Below are 18,843 nucleotides of genomic sequence, written 5' to 3'. Positions count from 1 at the left end.
TTGTGGTGCTAGTATTGGTTGCTTCTAAATAATTTTATTATTTTGAAATTTTATTCGATGTCTGATATTATAACAGAAAACGATTAAATTTAGGTTGACATAAATTTTTTTTTTAGGTTGGAGGCAATTTCATATTCCTGACACAATTAAGAATGGAGGAGTACAAGGCCGGCTTTATGCTTAGGAAATAAGGCTTTTGCCTTAGGCCTTCAAATTTCGGGAGCTCCAGATTGTTATCAAGAATAAATTATGTGTTAAATTTTTATAGAAAAATTAATTATCTATGATAAAAAGTATAATTTTGTATAAAATATATTATTATCCACTTTAGCATCTTTTGTACTTTGCTAAAATAAAGAATTGATAGTGAAAATTGTTGAACAAACTGAATTAAATTTCTTTTTTATTTTTTTTAAATTTTAGTTTCAAGCATTACTATAAGCATAATAAAATGGGTATATCAAGTCATCGACTTCTTGCATCAAATTCTATGGTTCTAACTCCTATCTTTATTTAATATTTGTCAACTTATTACTTATATAATTATGTTAATTATTCACATATTAATTGTCTGAAAGGATGTTTTCAGTGTTGAATTGATGAAATCTTACCTAAAATTAATAACTGAAAAATAATATTAAATTACTAATAATTTTCATCTAAATAGTGTAAAAAAATAAATTTTGAATAAATACGTATATAAAGTTCATTTATATTTAAGGTCCCAAATTGAAATTTCGCTTTAGGCCCACAATCACATTGAGTCGTCCCAATTTGAAAATTCGCTTTACGCCCCCAATCACATTAAGCCCCCCTGGAGGAGCATTTATCATTCCACCACAATCTTTGTTGGTGTTACTTTTAAATGTTTATTTATACCTTATGATTTTCAGTTTATTTTTAGATTGTGATAATTTGGTCCTCATTTGCATAAAAAAATTGTTTTAGAAATCTCGAATCAAATTAAATTGAAGTTAAATTTTTTTTGAATCGAGCCAAATTGAATTGATTTGATATTTAGTGTACACTTTTTTAAAATCGAAGAATCAAATCAAAAATTTAATAAAATCGAACTGAAGAATCGTACATCCAACCCAACGTAGGGTGTGTTTAGTTTTTAATTTTTTTTCATGTTTAACTCGTCAAAGTATTTTGAATTTTTTTTCTAGAAAAGATTAAACACTAAAAATAAAAAAATATTTATTTTTCAAAAATTATTTTTCAAAAAATATTTTTTAAAAAAGGAAATATTTTTTCTTCTAACCGAACACATCTATTATAGTGTATGGTGTAGTAGGAATTTGAATTCAATTGTTCTCATTGTTATTATTATATAATATTGTTATGTCTTTGTCATGAATCTACCAAGAATTGCAACCCCTCAAATATTCTTCTGTTTTACTTTTAGTTCTAAAAAATGTATTAAAGGTATCTTTGAATTATATTGATTTTGATTCATAAAAATATCTTTGATGTTATTCTTATATATTATATATTTGTCTTTTTCTTTTCTCAATTTGACAACTGAATTCTTGATAATTTTTGTTATTATGTATATAAGTTGACATGTTATGAAGAACACATGTAATTAAAATATGTTGATATAAAAGAAAATTAATCACCAAAAAGGAGACATTTCTCTCCCATTCAATAATTCAATATATAATAATACATGAATAGCTATATGGTTTACTAATTAACAATCATTCTATTTACAAAATCATGTAGAGGGATTAAAAATGCATATTTCAATTACTTGAAAGATAAATATAATAGTTTAAATATTAGAGGGACCATAATCAATGTTTATCAAGATCAGAGGACTAAAACTACAATAGTGTTGATTAATCACTTCCATCCTTGTTAAACCACCAAGTCAACACCTTCATTTTCAAACTTTTGTTTAGTTTCAACTAGGGGTGGCAGGGGGACCGGGCTATCCCGCCCCGGCCCGTGTCCCGACCCGACCCGTGTTCCGCCCGGCCCATCCCCTTATGTTTAGGGGGTTTAAGAGTGGGGGATGAGGGGACCGGTCAGGGGCCGGTTCACCCCTGCGTCTCGGTCGATCCGGCCCGATCCCGGCTCGGTTGAACCGGCCGGTTCGCGAGATCCCCTCTTTTTTTTTTCTTTTTTTTTAAATTTTCAAAAAGTTACCGTTTTAATCCGTTGAGGAAACGGCTAGTGCCCCCCCCCCCCAACGGATTTTTGCCACTTTTTGTGTTCCCAAACACCCCCTACCACCCCCTACTTTTAAAGTTTTTAATTTTAAATCCTCAAGTTATAATAATTATACTTTAACCCATTTTAATATTATAAATACACCTATCCCCTACTATTTCTTACAAAATCATCTATTCTCATTTCTCTCATCTATTTTTTCATATCCTCTCAACTCTCAACTCTCATGTGTCAATCTTAATTTCTACTTTCATTTTAATTCTCATATTATTATAATCCATATATTTCAATTTTCAATTCAAAATTTTCATATTATATCAATATATATAATTATATTATCTCATATTTGTTATAAAGTATTGGTTGGAGTTTCAAATTACAAGTTACAACAAACCACAAGCTTCAACAATCGGTTTAACGTCTGCTATTAACGCAGACGTTTGGTACATTCATTTCATAATATTTATATTTTATTTTTCGTCTTTATTTTTGTGTTATTATTATTTTTATATTACACTCTATATATAATTAAGTATGAGTTCTAGCAAAAAAAAAATAGCGGTAAAGGAAAAGAGAAAGCACAAGATAACGAAGAAAGTAGACTTTTTAAATTATTTAATTTTGGTAAAAAAAATAGTAAAGAAAAAAAGTGTAGTAAAAGAGTTAGATTTAACATAAATGATTCTACTTATGTTGATGATACTTCTTATGATATTGATTCAAATGTTCAACTCGATCACGAAAGTTTAGAATGACGTTATGGTAATATTAATCCTAATGTTGATGAAAATTCAGGTGAAGAAGTAGAAGCTGATTTGGGAGAAGAGGAGTTAGAAGAAACACCTACTAGTCCCGTGACAGAAGTTTCAAATGAGACTATCAATTTACCGGAGCAAAATTTTGGACATCCACCCCTTATACCTCCCACAAGGGAGAAGGTGAAGTATCAACGCCCTAAAACTTCTATTGTGTGGCAATTTATGACTTTCAATAAAGAAAATAGTGTTGCTATTTGTAATAAGTGTAAGCAACCTTTTAAACATAAACAAGGTGGGGGTCAAGGTGGAACGGGGGGGATTAAATAGACATTTGTTATCTTGTGTGCCGATTCAATTTAAAGAAGCTAAAGCATTAGCCAATAGAAAAAAAGGAATTTCAATTAATGAATTTGATATTACCGGTAATGCATCGATAGTGGCTTCTAACATGGTTCAAGGAACATTAGATCCTTTTAACCCCGCTGGTCCAATAACACAACGTAAATATAATAAGAAATTAGATCGGGAAAATTTAGCTAAAATGGTTTCTGTTTGTGGTTTGCCTTATAGTTTTCCTTCAAATCCCGGTTTTATTGAATATATTCAACAAACTTATAATCCGGATTATAGAGGCTTTTCAAGAAATACTGTTATATATGATGTTTTTGAATTTCAAGGTAAACATTGTCAATTTCTTCGTTGTATATTTAGCATATTAGATAGTAGAGTGTCTATAACTTCGGACATGGATCGTAGTGTTAATGGAAATGATTATTTAACTATTACTGCACATTGGATTGATCATAATTGGAATTTGCAAAAAAGAATTATAAGTTATAAACTATGTATAGAGAAAAAAACTGGTGCATATTTAGCTTCAAATATTTTAAGTGTTTTAGATTATTACATGATTGTAGATAAAATAATGTCTGTCGCATTAGATAATGCATCTAATAATACAAACGCTGCTAAAATGTTAAAAGTTAGATTATGTCCAATTGACAATAATGTTTTTCATGTTAGATGTGTTGCACATATATTAAATTTAGTTGTACAAGATGATATTTCATTATTTGATTGTGGTAGCGTAAAAATTGAATATGCCGTTACCTGGATTTTTCATACAAACAATGTTGCTAGAATTAGGGAATTTAGTGAGCGTTGTTTACTATGTGAATTGTCACCTAGAAAAATTTCAAAACATATTAAAACAAGGTGAAATTCTCTTTACGAAATGCTTTCGGTTGCTTACAAATATAGAAGACCCATACAAATGGTTTTTAATGCTCATAATGCTGACCCATTAGATAGAATTTGTGATGAAGATTGGGAAGAAACTAAAGAACTATTACAATTTTTAAGACTTCTTTATGAAGCTACTACCATGTTTTCTAGAATTTATTATCCTACTATTTCATCCGTATTAATAAATATTTGTGCTCTTACAATTCAATTTTGTAAATATAAAAAAATTGATAAATTTAGAGTTGCAATTGAAGGTATGATTGAAAAATTTTAAAAATATTTTTTCCTATTCCTCAAGTTTTTTTAACGGCTACTTTACTTCATCCTGCTTATAAATTACAAGGTGTGCAAGACCTTGTTGACACTTTTTATGAAACTTTAGAAATTTTACCAGAAGAGATTCCAAATTGTCAAACGTGTGAGTCTAGCATAAAAGTAGAAGCAAAACTGTTGTATGAAAAATATAAAACTACGGAAAATTTTCAAGGAGAAGTTGGTCAAACTTCTAATGTTGAGATTGATTTGTCACTTCCAATTTCAACTTATATGCGAGGTATTATTGGTCTTAATTCTATTAACCGTGATGATTTTGAAGAATACCTTAATCAATCTTTAGAAATATTGGAAATCAAAGATGGCAATGAAGATTCATTAGGATGGTGGAGTAGGCGAAGCGATGCATTTTCAACTTTGAGCAAAATAATTCGTGATGTTCTAGCTTTTCAAGCTTCATCAGTTGCATCGGAGTCTGCTCTCAGTGCGGTAAGGTTTCAAATTGGTTATCATAGACATTCATTGGCGGAAGACAGTTTGGAAACAACAGTTTTATTTAGAGACTAGTCCAATGCCGAAAGGAGGAATAACAATTTGCCAAAGTTAAGTAAAAAACAAGCAAGTTGGATCAAAACACAAATTGAATGCAGTGATGATGAATGAGAGGCACAAGAATTTCTAGCAAGTTTGCCAACACCGGAGGATATCAACATCGATATGATGCGACAATTAGAATTAAATTTTAAAGGAGAAAACAAATATTTTTAGATAACATTCGAGAACTAATTGAAACAGAACCCTTCCTAGAAGGTGGCTGCGTAAAATTAGTTACTCATCTAATATCTGTAACAAACATTAATTTTACGTATGAGAACTTATTGAAACAGAACCCTTCCTAGAAGGTGGCTGCGTAGATTAGTTACGCCACTAATATTTGTTAATTGTAACTTCTAAGTTTTATTGAATAAATTTGAAGGTTTTAACTTTTTTTTAAGTTTTTTTGATACAATTATTGTTTTGCATTTTAATTTTAATATATACAATTAAATATATACTAAAGTACTAAACTAACTTTAAAATATTTAATTAAAGTTTACAATTTACATTACTTTAAAATATTTAAATTACAAATTTAAACTTCTCAAATTTGAAATTTAAAACTTTAAAGTTGAAACATGAATCTTGAAACTTTAAATTTGAAAATTTATTTTGATATTTGAAAATCAAAAATTAAATTTAAAATTTATAAGCTAAAGACGTATAATTTCAATATAAGTATATAAGTATTTAAAAACAAAAAAAAACCCCTGTCCCGTCCCGTCTCGTCCCCCCAAATCCCATCCCATCCCGTATATATAGTGGGACGGGATGGGACCTATTTTTGTCCCCCCAATCCCGATCCCCCCAATCCCGGTCCCGGTCCAAATCCCCTCTCCCCATCCCCCGTCCCGTCCCCCTTCGTCCCGTCCCCCATTCTCCTTCTCTGTCCCCTTGCCAGCCCTAGTTTCAACAAACAAAAATAATTGTGCACTGAAATCTACAAAAAATCATACATGAACTAGAACATAATAAGAAAGCAAACTAAAAATAAAAAAAATTACTGAAGTAATTAAATTATGGTTGTCTATAATCTATGCATATGTTTAGGATAGTTATAATAACCTCATATATTGTATACACAAGAATTTATGTATAAGTCTCCCAGTGGTCTTTCTTAGCCACCTATGACATTGGTTTTTTAGATAATCCTGCTCCTATACCGTAGGACTTATAGCTCGACATTCCATCGGTGGGTTTGTTTGTAATCCTTTCCGTTTTGAATGTCTTCTTGAATAGTTATAACGGCCCATATGAGCGAGATATACTTTATGGGGGGAGGGAGGATGGACATAGTTTTTTCAGGCAGCGATTGTTTAGTCCATGATTTATTGAATGGTCGGTGCAAGGATGGAATTGGAACACATTGATTTCGCTCATTCCTGTTCTCCGCTTCAGAGTCTGTCCCTCGGTGTGGTCAGAACTCCATACTATCGTACAACGAAGCTCACACTTCTATTACGGGAACTTTGTCTGCATCCATTCCCCGATTCTTGTTCACCTCAGAGGATCGTGTTGGGTGAATTATGACCTCGTGCGATTATGTTGGATGAATATGACATCGTGTGATTATATCGAGTGAAAAACAACCCTTTCGTCACAATACTTATTTATGAGCTAACTAGTCATACTTTGTCCAAGTATCCTACAAGGAGACTCTTGAGAGCCAAAAGTATTAAAGGAATGGTCATAGAAATGGGTGTATCATGGCATCGCAAGATGTCTCGCCTAAATGAATTAGTGTTGCAATGTTAGAAAAGTGAACAAAAGGAGTTCATCAAGGCTTCTTCCTCGAGTCCTATCATGACCGCACTCAACAAAAGAACTTTCCAAAAGGCGTTTCCCTTTTTCACTAATGTGATATTGTTGGACTGAGCTTTCGTTGATTGTCCAAGATACTCCACTGCTGCCCTATGTAGGACTTCGAGCCGTGTCCCAGTCCTAGTGTGCCTGATCTCCAATAAGACCAGCTAAGCATCATTGGCTTGGTCAACCTTAACATGACCAACTACCTAATACTATGCATTCTCATCAAATAATATTTTTTTAGCTTTCCTCGAGATTTGGCTCAAACTCTTCCGTAGATTCTTATGTGTTACGCACCCGTTTACCACTTTGTTCACAATTCTTTTCACTTTCTGGGCGAGAAAAGCTATCTTGAATTGCATCTGTTAATCATATAGCTAGCGTTGTTTACGAGTCAGGAGCAAACTCTTCTTTTTAGTATGATTGGGCGTTGTAGTGGTAGATCTAGTGAATCAGGCATACTATTTCCAAACCTTCTATGAACATTTCTTCTCTTATGTTTTTTTCTTAAGTAATGATTATTTATCGGTGACCCTATGATTTTTCCCCCACTATCTTTAAGGATAAAATAAGATCTCTTACTTTGCTCACAAGCCCTACTAGTGTAGCAAATTTGGTTGTTGGTGTGTTGTTTGTTCTAGCACAATTTCTGAAATGAATATGTTCAACTTATGTCTGTCATGATAACTTCATTTATATACAAATTTAGGTCTGAGGTTGTAGAGGTTACAAGAGTTCACTTACTTATTATAAAGGGAAAAAGGTTTGAAATATATTTGAACTTTGACTGAAATTGTTGTAACAATTTCAAATTTTGGACAGGATCTATTAGTCCCGCACTATTTAAAGCCCACGTGAACATCATAAATATTGCATCATTACAAATATTAACTTATCTAGATGGGCACTTATATATCATTAAAATACATTATTAAATAGTGCATGGGGGTAATAGATCATGTTCAAAATTTGTGATTATCACAACAATTATTTTAGACATTTTTTCTAATATAATTTTTTTTGAAGATGCCAAAGATGGGACTTTTATTAATGATAAACAAAAAAAAAATCAGCTTGTAATCATGGAGCTCCAGTTGTGTGCCAGCGATGTGAACGCCCATAAAAAAAAAACACCTCTGATCCTCAGTAGCACTAGAAACACTTCCATGTTCGGCTTGTAATCATCTGGATGTTAAAACTTCTCATTGTCAGCATGATTCAACACCAACGAAGACTTCTTCAATATGAATGTGACATAATTTTACTTAAAAACAAAAGGTGTGAGTCGATTTGGATCTTTCCCTATACCTTTCGCATTTTCCCATTATTTCAACTTACAAGTTTTCCTCTCAATAGAATGAACCCCAAAGGAGTTGATACAAGTGTTAAAGATGAAAAGTGTTCAGTTGCCAAAACAGGTATTCTGAGATCTGTTATTAAAAGTATCCTATGATTCCTCATTTATTTTTTGTATGTTCAGCTTCCTTGATTCAGCTCGCCTGTTGTTTATTCCTATAGCATGTACACAGTATTTTGAACTCTTCTTATTCTAAGATATGACATGCTTTTTTTTCAATTGAATAATTGAGTTCGCTTGTTGTGGAAATTCTTGCATATTATAAAATTGGTGTCTATGTGTACCTAGAAAATCAAAAGCATAATTAGTGAAAAAATATGCTAACATATTTGTCACGCCCTGAGCTACCTCCGAGACGCGGACACGGAACCTAGGACCACAAGTGATCCCATGTTAACCCTGCTGGCATGATCATGAGCATACTAAAGAATATAAACTGTTGCGGAAGCTAAATCATAAATTTAAACTGAAAAAATGGGGAATACCCATATGCTATAAGTGAGATAAATGAAATACTTATGAGTTTAATACAAAGAAAATATTAACTCAATACTAAGCTGAAACTAACTATATCTTAAAATAGCCTCTAAATTAGACTAGAAATACTGGGACAAAACCCAGCTAAATCTAGCAAAACTGAAACTAAAAGACTAAATACTGAAAAGAAGCTCATGACTATTGTCCTCGGAGAATGAGGACTCACCACTGAATCTGCTGAACTGAAGATCGGAAATCGATTTATGTGTAATCTGGATGCTGAGAACCCGAACCTATATCACGAGAAGATGTAGCACACATATGCGTCAGTACTTGGAAGGTACTGAGCATGTAGGATAGAATAAAGCTGAAATAAAACATAACTGAACAAGCACAAAATCAAGTATAATAATCTGAACATGATATAGAGATTCTGAGCTAACTGAATGCAATGACCAATATATAACATGCTGAAACTGAATACTGAGTATACTGATAAATGGTCATTGCAAGAGAGTCTGACTGAACTGTGAGAGCTACTAATAACCGATAATATAATCACATGAGCTAAATGTGGAGTCCAATGTATACGCCCCATCCAGAGGACTCAATATACCCTGCCATAGGTATAAAGACATGCTGGCGTGATCACTAAACTGATTGCCCACAGAGGAGACTTACAACCTACTTGGCTAGTAGTTCTGGGACTTATTGGTACGCTGAACCCTAGTCCAACTCGGTATTACGCTACTCCCATTGATTTATATAGTTAACTGATTATGTCTGAATTTTCTGTAATTATTGGATAGGTCAAAATTGAAATGCAAACTGAGAATGAAACATTTAATCTGAGAATGATGCATTAAACTGAGGCATGTATAACTGAATAGCTGAAATATCTGACCTAGCATATATAATTCAAGAACTAAAGAAATACAAAGCTAGGGTTCTGAAATTTATGCGATAAACTGAATAATAACTCTACAATCTACTTTGGAACATACATCTAATAAATTCATGAAGTTCTATTAAAGTTCTAGAAACCCTAGGTTTTATCATAATAAGAGAATCAAGAGCTGACTGAAAACTAGGGACCCAATGGATGAAAGGAACCTACTAGTGAAATCCCACATACATGGTGATGAAATTCACGAAGAAACACTTGGATTTCGGCGCTGGAACTACTGGAACCTTGTCGCATTCTTGAACTAGGGTTCTTGACCTTTTTCTCCTTTTTTGCTTCTAATTTTCTAAGTTTTGATTAATGATTTGACTTAGGGTAAGTTTTAGTTATGTTTCTAGGATTAAACTGACTAAAATTTGATGATTTAGGGTCAAAACGACATATCTTAGGGTTTAAACGAAGTGGGAAAAGACCAAAAGACCCCTGGTTACTTGCTGCCAGGCCAAACGATGATCTGGACAGACGGTCTGTCGTTTGAGTCTGTAGATTGGGCCTGTTCGACAAGCCTTTACTAAAACGGGCATAACTTTTTATTCGGAGGTCTGATTTTATCAAAGTTGGTGGCTATAGAAAGATAATTCAATTATCTATATTTTGGTAGGTCATGAGACACCTAATTCATTTTTTTCTAAGAGTTTTGATCATTTGAAGTTGACCCAACTGTGTTTCCACCTTAACTATCTATAAATTTCCACCTACGGACCGTAGGTCCATCTACGGACCGTGCTGGTCAATCGTAGTTCTTGGTTGAGAGTGAGTGAATGGGATGTCGATCGATGGATACAGACAACGGACCGTAGGTCCGTCCGTCACTTAGTAAAATTTTCTAGATTGTGGGGGGAATCTGACTCCATCGACGGTTGTGCAGGACGGACCGTGGGTCAGGCTACGGTCCGTCGATGGCCACCGTCTGTTGCACATGTAGATTTTCTGGAAAACTAATTTCTGGTCTGTTTTGGATATGAGGTATTACAATGTTCCCTCCCGATATGTATGCACCACCTCCACCTTACTATTCAATAGCAGGTCCTTTATATAGCTTATATCCCGAGTTATCAACCAAGGAACCTCTCATATTTCATTTATAACTTTTTGAGCCATTAATGAACCAGTTTCAATAATCAAAGGTACTAGACTGTGTTGTAATCAATAGTCTATACCAATTCTTATCGCCTTAATTTCTGCTTCAATCACAGAGACCTCCTCTAATAACCTAGTTTCTACATATATCAGAAAGCCATTGATCCAGACCCAGACTTCACTGAACCATTAGTGTTCCATTTGAATTTGTCCCTCGAAAGATGCATCCACCTAAAATTTTGGTATGTAGCAATGGGGTGTAACCTTCCAATAACTGCATGATCAATGGCCAACTTTTAGAGGATTCCTTCTAATCATGGATATCTATACTTGGTAAACAAATATATATATATTTTTTTGTTAATCTCCAAAATCATGGTTTGTTTAGATATAACCCTCCAATGTTTAATGACATTTCTCCCTTTCCAAATTTGTCATATTATAAAAGCAGGGACTACTTTAAAAATAGGCTTTAATTTAGTAGCACAGTCAGTCTTTCACCATTCCTCCAAGACTTGCTTGATTCACACTAACTAGTATCGTACTTCTGCAGCTTCATTAAACCACTTCCAAATATGATTAGAATCAGGACAGTTAATAAATAGATGTACAAAGGATTCTTGTATCTTGTTTTTACAACAACAACATATTACAGATTCTGCTATGCCTCTTTTGATCAAAATTCCCTAATCGGAATTTTTCAAAACCACATCTTCCTAATAGGAAGGAAACCTTATAAGGTAATCCTTTCACCCGTATGTTAGGAATATTCTCTATTGGCCCCTTCCCGTGTCTGCATAAATCCATGTTGTTCCTACCTTGAATTTTCCAGACCACTAGGTATCCACCAAGGTTTATCTCTACCCTGGGTAAGTACCAGATTTTTCAAGACATTGTGCATGTGAATGAATACATCCTAGTCAAAATTTGACTGTAACATTGTTTGATCCCATCCTCCATCATTGACCAGTTGCATTACATATTCCACTTGACTATGATCCTTCTTAATATCCATATGAAAATACAGAGCCCTCAGCTACGTCAAATTATCAAACCATACACTTGCATGTCCCTCCTTTGATTCCCACCATTTCTATTGTTAAAAAAATAACATATTTTTCCATACTTGTGATCCCCCTTTCCATTCTATAATTGTGGTATGTGTCTCTTGCAATACTTGTTCCACATGTAATTAGACCACATAGTATTACTAGTCCTGAATTTTCACCGTAGTTTAACAAATAAAGCCTTGGAAATATCAAACAATGATCTAAATCTCAATCCTTCTTCTTCTTTTGGTACACAAATATCCTTCCATGCAATCCAATGGGTAGATTAAATTTACCTTCTTCCTTGAAATTCCATAAGAATTTGACAAAATAATTTTCCTTTCAATAACTGCAGCTTGTTTTAAATCTTTTTTATCATGTCTGTGAAATGCACCTTCCTTTTCTTATGATGGTCATTAGAGCAGTCCAAGTACATCAAGGGAAAGCTTCCTTTGTGAAACCAGTGATCTCTTCCACCAGTTGTTTAGAAACTATTATTGCTTTACTGTATAAATAAAAGAAACGCTTCTCCTTGTTGATCAACTGTTTTGACTGCTCTTCATATTTCGTCAGTACCTCAATTATAAATTGTAAGGATCTTTATATCTGCATGTGCAAAAATAATTGTATCATCTGCATGTGCCAAATTATTCAATTATCACTCCATTTAGGTAATTCATAGCTTTTATAGTCATAGTTATCAAATAAATAATTCATAGCCTTGGATAACACTTCTGTAGGTAAAACAAATAGAGCAGGAGATAAACGATCTCCTTGCTTAACCCCTTTGGTAGAATGGAAAAAAACCATGACTTGGGCCATTAATTAATATCGAGTACCATAACAATCAGTCTCCAAATCATGTCAAGCATCTTTGCATCAAATTCCATTTTCTCAAATACTCTGATTAAGAACCTCCACTATACTCTATCATAAGCTTTGGTCATGTCAAATTTTATGACCACATTATCATGCTTACCCTTAGCCTTATGTCAGAAATCACCTCCTGGGACAAATACACATTTTCTGATATATTTCTATCTTTAACAAAACCAGATTGATTTTTTGATATTAATTTTGGATGAAAACCTCCAATTCTATCATGAACAAACCTAGAGATGACTTTATTTAGAAAATTGCTCAGACTAATTGGCCTAAGATCTGAAAAGGAATGAATAATGTCCTTTTTAGGTATTAGGATCAAAGACTTCATCTCGTCTTGCATGGCTTCAATACATTGATTCTTGTGCTCATCTTCCATGGCCTCCTCATAACATTCAAGTTCTCCCCCGTCAGTGAGTAACACATACTCATTGGGTGAATAACGGGAGGAAGGAAATCGCTGTCTTATGGACCTCCGAAGCGGAATATTTGATTCGTCCACAACTTCATGAGCAACAGGATCATCAATAATAATATCATTGTTATTATCATCATCAACATGTTGATTCAATACATGATTCTGGGCGTCGAAATGATTATCAAACCCAATAACATCATGCACACTTGTGTGAGGAACGTCATCATGATGAACTATACTATCAAAACTTGAAGATTCTAACGTTTCCGCTTTGTCAATATCTCAATTGTTTGATTCTCCATGAAAATAATATCACGGCTTCTCACAAGTTTCTTTTCAATTGGATCATATAGCTTGTAACGAAATTCATCTAGGCCATATCCAATGAAGATGCATTGCCTTGTCTTGGCATCTAACTTTGACCTCTCATCTTTCGGCACATGTACAAAAGCTTTGAAATCAAATACCCTCAAATGGTCATAGGAAACATCCTTTCCATACCAAACACTATTTGGTACATCACTTTGCAAAGCAACAGCAGGAGATAGATTAATAACTTGTGCAACGGTCAATAAAGCCTCACTCCAAAATGAGTTTGGCAAATTTGCTTCAGAAAGCAAACATCTAACTCTTTCCATCAAGGTCCTGTTCATCCTCTCAGCCAAACCATTAAGCTGAGGAGTCTTGGGAGGAGTCTTCTAGTGTCTAATACCTTGATGCTTGCAATATTCGTCAAATGGTCCACAATATTCACTACCATTATCAGTACGAATACATTTCACTTTCTTTCCAGTTTCTCTTTCAATCAAAGCCTGAAACTGCTTAAAGACACCTAACACTTGGTCTTTAGTCTTCAAGACATAGACCCAAAGTTTTCTCGAGCAATCATCAATGAAAGTGACAAAGTAAAGTGCACCACCCAATGTCTTTGTCTTCATTGGACCACATAATTCAGAGTGCACTAACTCAAGCAACTCTGTCTTTCTCGAAGGAGGGTAGGACTTAAAGCAAACTCTATTTTGTTTACCAGCCAATCAATGCTCTCATTTTTCTAATTTAGCACTTTGGAAATTTGACAATAATATCTTCTTGGCTAGAACATTAAGTCCTTTCTTGCTAATGTGGCTAAGCCTCTTGTGCCATAATGTTGAAGAGCTATCGCTCTCAACCGTATTCACCATATTTACACAAGTAGAGGTCGTAGTTCAGTATAGACCACGACGTTTGTTACCACGAGCCACAACCAAGGAACCCTTAATGAGCTTCCATTTTCCATCACCGTTGGTACTAACATATCCTTCATCATCTAAAACACCAATAGAAATTAGGTGCAGACGAACATCAAGAGCATGTTTTACATTGTTCAAAACTAGTTTAGTTCCAACACTAGTTTCCAAATAAATTGTACCAATACCAACCACCCTAGAAACAGTCTTATTACCCATACTCAAGGTTCCAAAATCACCAGGAGTGTAGGAAGAGAAAAAATCCTTCCTTGATGTCACATGAGATGCGGCACCGGAGTCCACAACCCAACTTGACTCATCACAAGCAATATTTATCATGTTTGCATCAAGAACGGTAACAAGATCTTCGGTGGTGATGGTGGCTAGGCAATTTTCATTGCCATCTTCTTTAGTTTCCTCTTTGTTTTTGTTCTCCCTCTTCAACTTTCTGCAGAATTTCTTTGTGTGCCCTTTCATGCCACAATGATAGCACTCAATATCGTTAAGTCTGCCTTTGGATTTGCTCCTATTTTTTTCTCTATGCTGAGAACCACGAGTTTTATTTCTCCTCCTGGGGCCAGTTATCAGGACATCCAACGAAGAGGAACTTTGAGTTTTTCTTCTCATTTCTTCGTTCAAGACACTACTCTTGGCGGAATCCATAGAGATCACACCATCCGGAGCAGAATTTGACAATGATGTTCTAAATGTTCCCAAGAATCTGGTAGGGAATCAAGTAGAAGCAAGCCTTGAATTTCTTCATCAAATTTGATGCCCATAGCAGATAATTGGTTCATAATCCCCTGAAAATTATTCAGATGGTCTGTCATTGGAGAACTATCATGATACTTCAAACGCAACATCTGCTTTATTAAGAACATTTTGTTGTTGCCAGTCTTTCGAGCATACAAACTTTCAAGATGCTCCCATAGGGTTCGAGCATGTGTTTCTCCAGAAATATGGTTCAACACATTATCGTCGACCCATTGCCTAATGAATCCACAAACCTGTCTATGCAACAGATTCCACTCTTCATCTATTTTATTATCAGGCTTTACAGTGGTAAATACTGGTTTGTAAAAATTCTTAACATAAAGCAGATCTTCTATTTTCCCCTTCCAAATGGCATAATTAACACCATTCAAAGTAACCATCCTACTTGTGTTGGCTTCCATTGTTTTTCCCAAAAAATATAGTTATCGCAAATCAAAGTAAATCTTTTCTGATGTGGAAGTTCAGACTGTGCTGCAACCACAGAGTATACTCAGATAAAACCTTGGCTTTGATACCAATTTTTTGGGAAAACACGGACAAGCACAAAAATATATATGGTAAAAGTAATGGAAATAAAAAGGAAAAATAACGACACCAAGAATTTTATGTGGAAACCCTTCTGAATAAGGGAAAAAACCACGGGCCAAGAGAAGCAATTGATATTGCTATAGTAAGGAATTTTACACTGTATAGGCACGAATACAATACTCAAAGTGACTACTACACACTCAAAAGGAACAACACTCTTTTGGTTTCCGTCTTACTAAAATATCTCTCACACTCTATTTTTCTTCACTGACTATTTTCTTGTATAGTCTATGGAATACCTCACTTTGCTCTCAAAATGGTTTTTCTTTCTAACTTGGTGTATTCTACAAATGAGCAAGAATCCTCTATTTATAGAAGGAAAAAACCATGTCTATGTCACTAATGACATATGTAAATATAGCAAAGTCAAGAATGGTTGCAAATCTTACCAATTTGCCGACCACCAAATCTTTTATTTTTAACTTCAATTACTATTCCTTTTTAACAATTGCTTGTACCAATTGAATAACTAAAGTTGACTAAAAAATGGGATGGATTCAACAAATAAAGCCTTCGAAATATCAAACAATGATCTAAATCTCAATCCTTCTTCTTCTTTTGGTACACAAATATCCTTCCATGCAATCCAATGGGTGGATTTAATTTACCCTCTTCCATGAAATTCCATAAGAATTTTACAAAATAATTTTCCTTTCCATAACTGCAGCTTGTTTTAAATCTTTTTTATCAGGTCTGTGAAGTGCACCTTCCTTTTCTTATGATGGTCATTAGAGCAGTCCAAGTACATCAAGGGAAAGCTTCCTTTGTGAAACAAGTGGTCTCTTCCACCTATTGTTTAGAAACTATTATTGTTTTACTGTATAAATAAAAGGAACGCTTCTCCTTGTTGATCAACTGTTTTGACTGCTCTTCATATTTCCTCAGTACCTCAATTATAAATTGTAAGGACCTTTTAATCTGCATGTGCAAAAATAATTGTATCATTTGCATATGCCAAATTATTCAATTATCACTCCATTTAGGTAATTCATAGCTTTTATAGTCATAGTTATCAAATAAATAATTCATATCCTTGGATAACACTTCTGTAGGTAAAACAAATAGAGCAGGAGATAAACAATCTCCTTGCTTAACCCCTTTGGTAGAATGGAAAAAACCATGACTTTGGCCATTAATTAACACCGAGTACCATAACAATCAGTCTCCAAATCACGTCAAACATCTTTGATCAAATCCCATTTTCTCAAGTACTCTGATTAAGAACCTCCACTATACTCTATCATAAGCTTTGGTCATGTCAAATTTTATGACCACATTATCATGCTTACCCTTAGCCTTATGTCAGAAATCACCTCCTGGGACAAATACACATTTTCTGATATATTTCTGCCTTTAACAAAACCCTTAGCCTTATGTCAGACATCTCATTAATCCAAACATTTTCTTTCTGGGAGATCTGAGGTTGTATCCATTGTAACAAGGACATTTCCTCATTAGTGACACCACTAGTAAACTGCTCCATTTGGACAAAGATTTTTTTGTCCTTTTCTGTTTCTATTTTAGCTGGATGAAAATGTCATCAGAATTTTTAGCCACCCAATTCTGCTTGACAATTGCTTTGAGATCTTCTCTTTTTCAGAAATTTGAAAGACTTAACTATATGAGGATTGCCTACCCCAAATGAAAGAAGTAATGGTGCATGATTAGAGTCTGTTCTAGCCAGATGTTGTACACCAATATTACCATAAATGTCAGGTAATGATTGATTAACAACAATCCTATCTAATATCTTGAAAATACATTCTTCATCCACCTTGCCATTCCACCAGGTAAAATAATTTTCAGAGAAGTTGATATCAAAGAGATCACATGAATATCCACATATGGAAAAATCCTTATATTCATGTGGATAAATAGGTAATCCACCAATCTTTTCTTCATCCTCTAGAATCACATTGAAGTCACCTCCTACCCGCCAAGGCATGGAATAATTCTGACTTTTTGTTAACAAATCTTCCAAAGGTCTAATCTCTTAAAATTTGAACATTTAGCATATACCATAGTAACTAGAATCTGATTACCATCCACCAACGTAAGATGTAACGTCAACTGCTGCTCAGAATCTGATACAACCCATACTTGAATATGCTGATTGACAAACACACATATTTTTCCATTTACATTATAATTGACATATTGCATCCCTAACCTTCTTTTGTACCTTTGTATCTGTCTAACATTTTTATAGGGCTTCATCAAAGCAATCATCATAAACTTATAATGTCTATGAAGCATTTGTACCCTATGAAAGGCCTGTTGTGTTCTAACACACCTAATGTTCCAGAATAGTGCTTTGTAGCTCATTTAAAACTAGATTTCACCACCCTCCTAGTTTGAATTCTTGTAGGTAGAGTGTTAGTTATATCTTCTTTCCCCTTGCCTTTCTTTACTTTTGATGTCACAGTAGGTGATAGACCAGTTTTTTTATGGATTGATGTATGTTGAGTCATTTTCCTCATCTTCTCTATCTTCTACCTTTAGCCCCTTTTCTGTTATTGTAACTTCTGTTGATGACAGTGTAGGCTCCTCATTCAGATATTGGTGTGAGACCAGCACATGCAACTTTTTCATTTGCTCAGACTTACCAGTAAGCACATTGCCTAAAGCTGATTCAGTTTTAGTGGTCTTTAACTTTAAGAAATTTTGGAAATCATAGTTGTTCTCCACCCCTACTATCTCATCAAATGTTTCTGCTAATTTGTAGAGGTTCCGGATAAATACCATTTGTCAATTCTTGCATCAATACCATCTCCCCTTCCATATATCCCTTGTGTATATGCAGGTATCATAGCTATTGTCTTGATATTATCACTCTCTTCTTCATTATGTGCAGCTATATAGCTTTGGCTGTTTTCAACATGACTCTGATTTTGTTGGGCTTTGTGGAGGCTTGTGAGCCGGCCCGACCCATTACTGAAACCCTAGGTTAACCATTTGGTTTTCCTATAAATATGATCCTTGTATTTGTAATTCTATGCAGTAGCACAAGTGAAATAAAATCCTCCTGTTACAGTCGTGGAGTAGGGAAACCGAACCACGTTAAATTCTTGTGTGTCCCGTTTGTGTTCCGTTTCTCTTTTCTCTAGATTATTTGTGTGTGTTGTGTGTTTAATTCCCAACAATTGGTATCAGAGCGAGGTTTCAACAACA

Source organism: Solanum pennellii, chromosome 1 (assembly GCF_001406875.1).
Source record: "Solanum pennellii chromosome 1, SPENNV200".
Classification (NCBI taxonomy): domain Eukaryota; kingdom Viridiplantae; phylum Streptophyta; class Magnoliopsida; order Solanales; family Solanaceae; genus Solanum; species Solanum pennellii.
The sequence above is the reverse complement of the archived record's forward strand: the minus strand, read 5'-3'. Positions refer to the sequence as shown.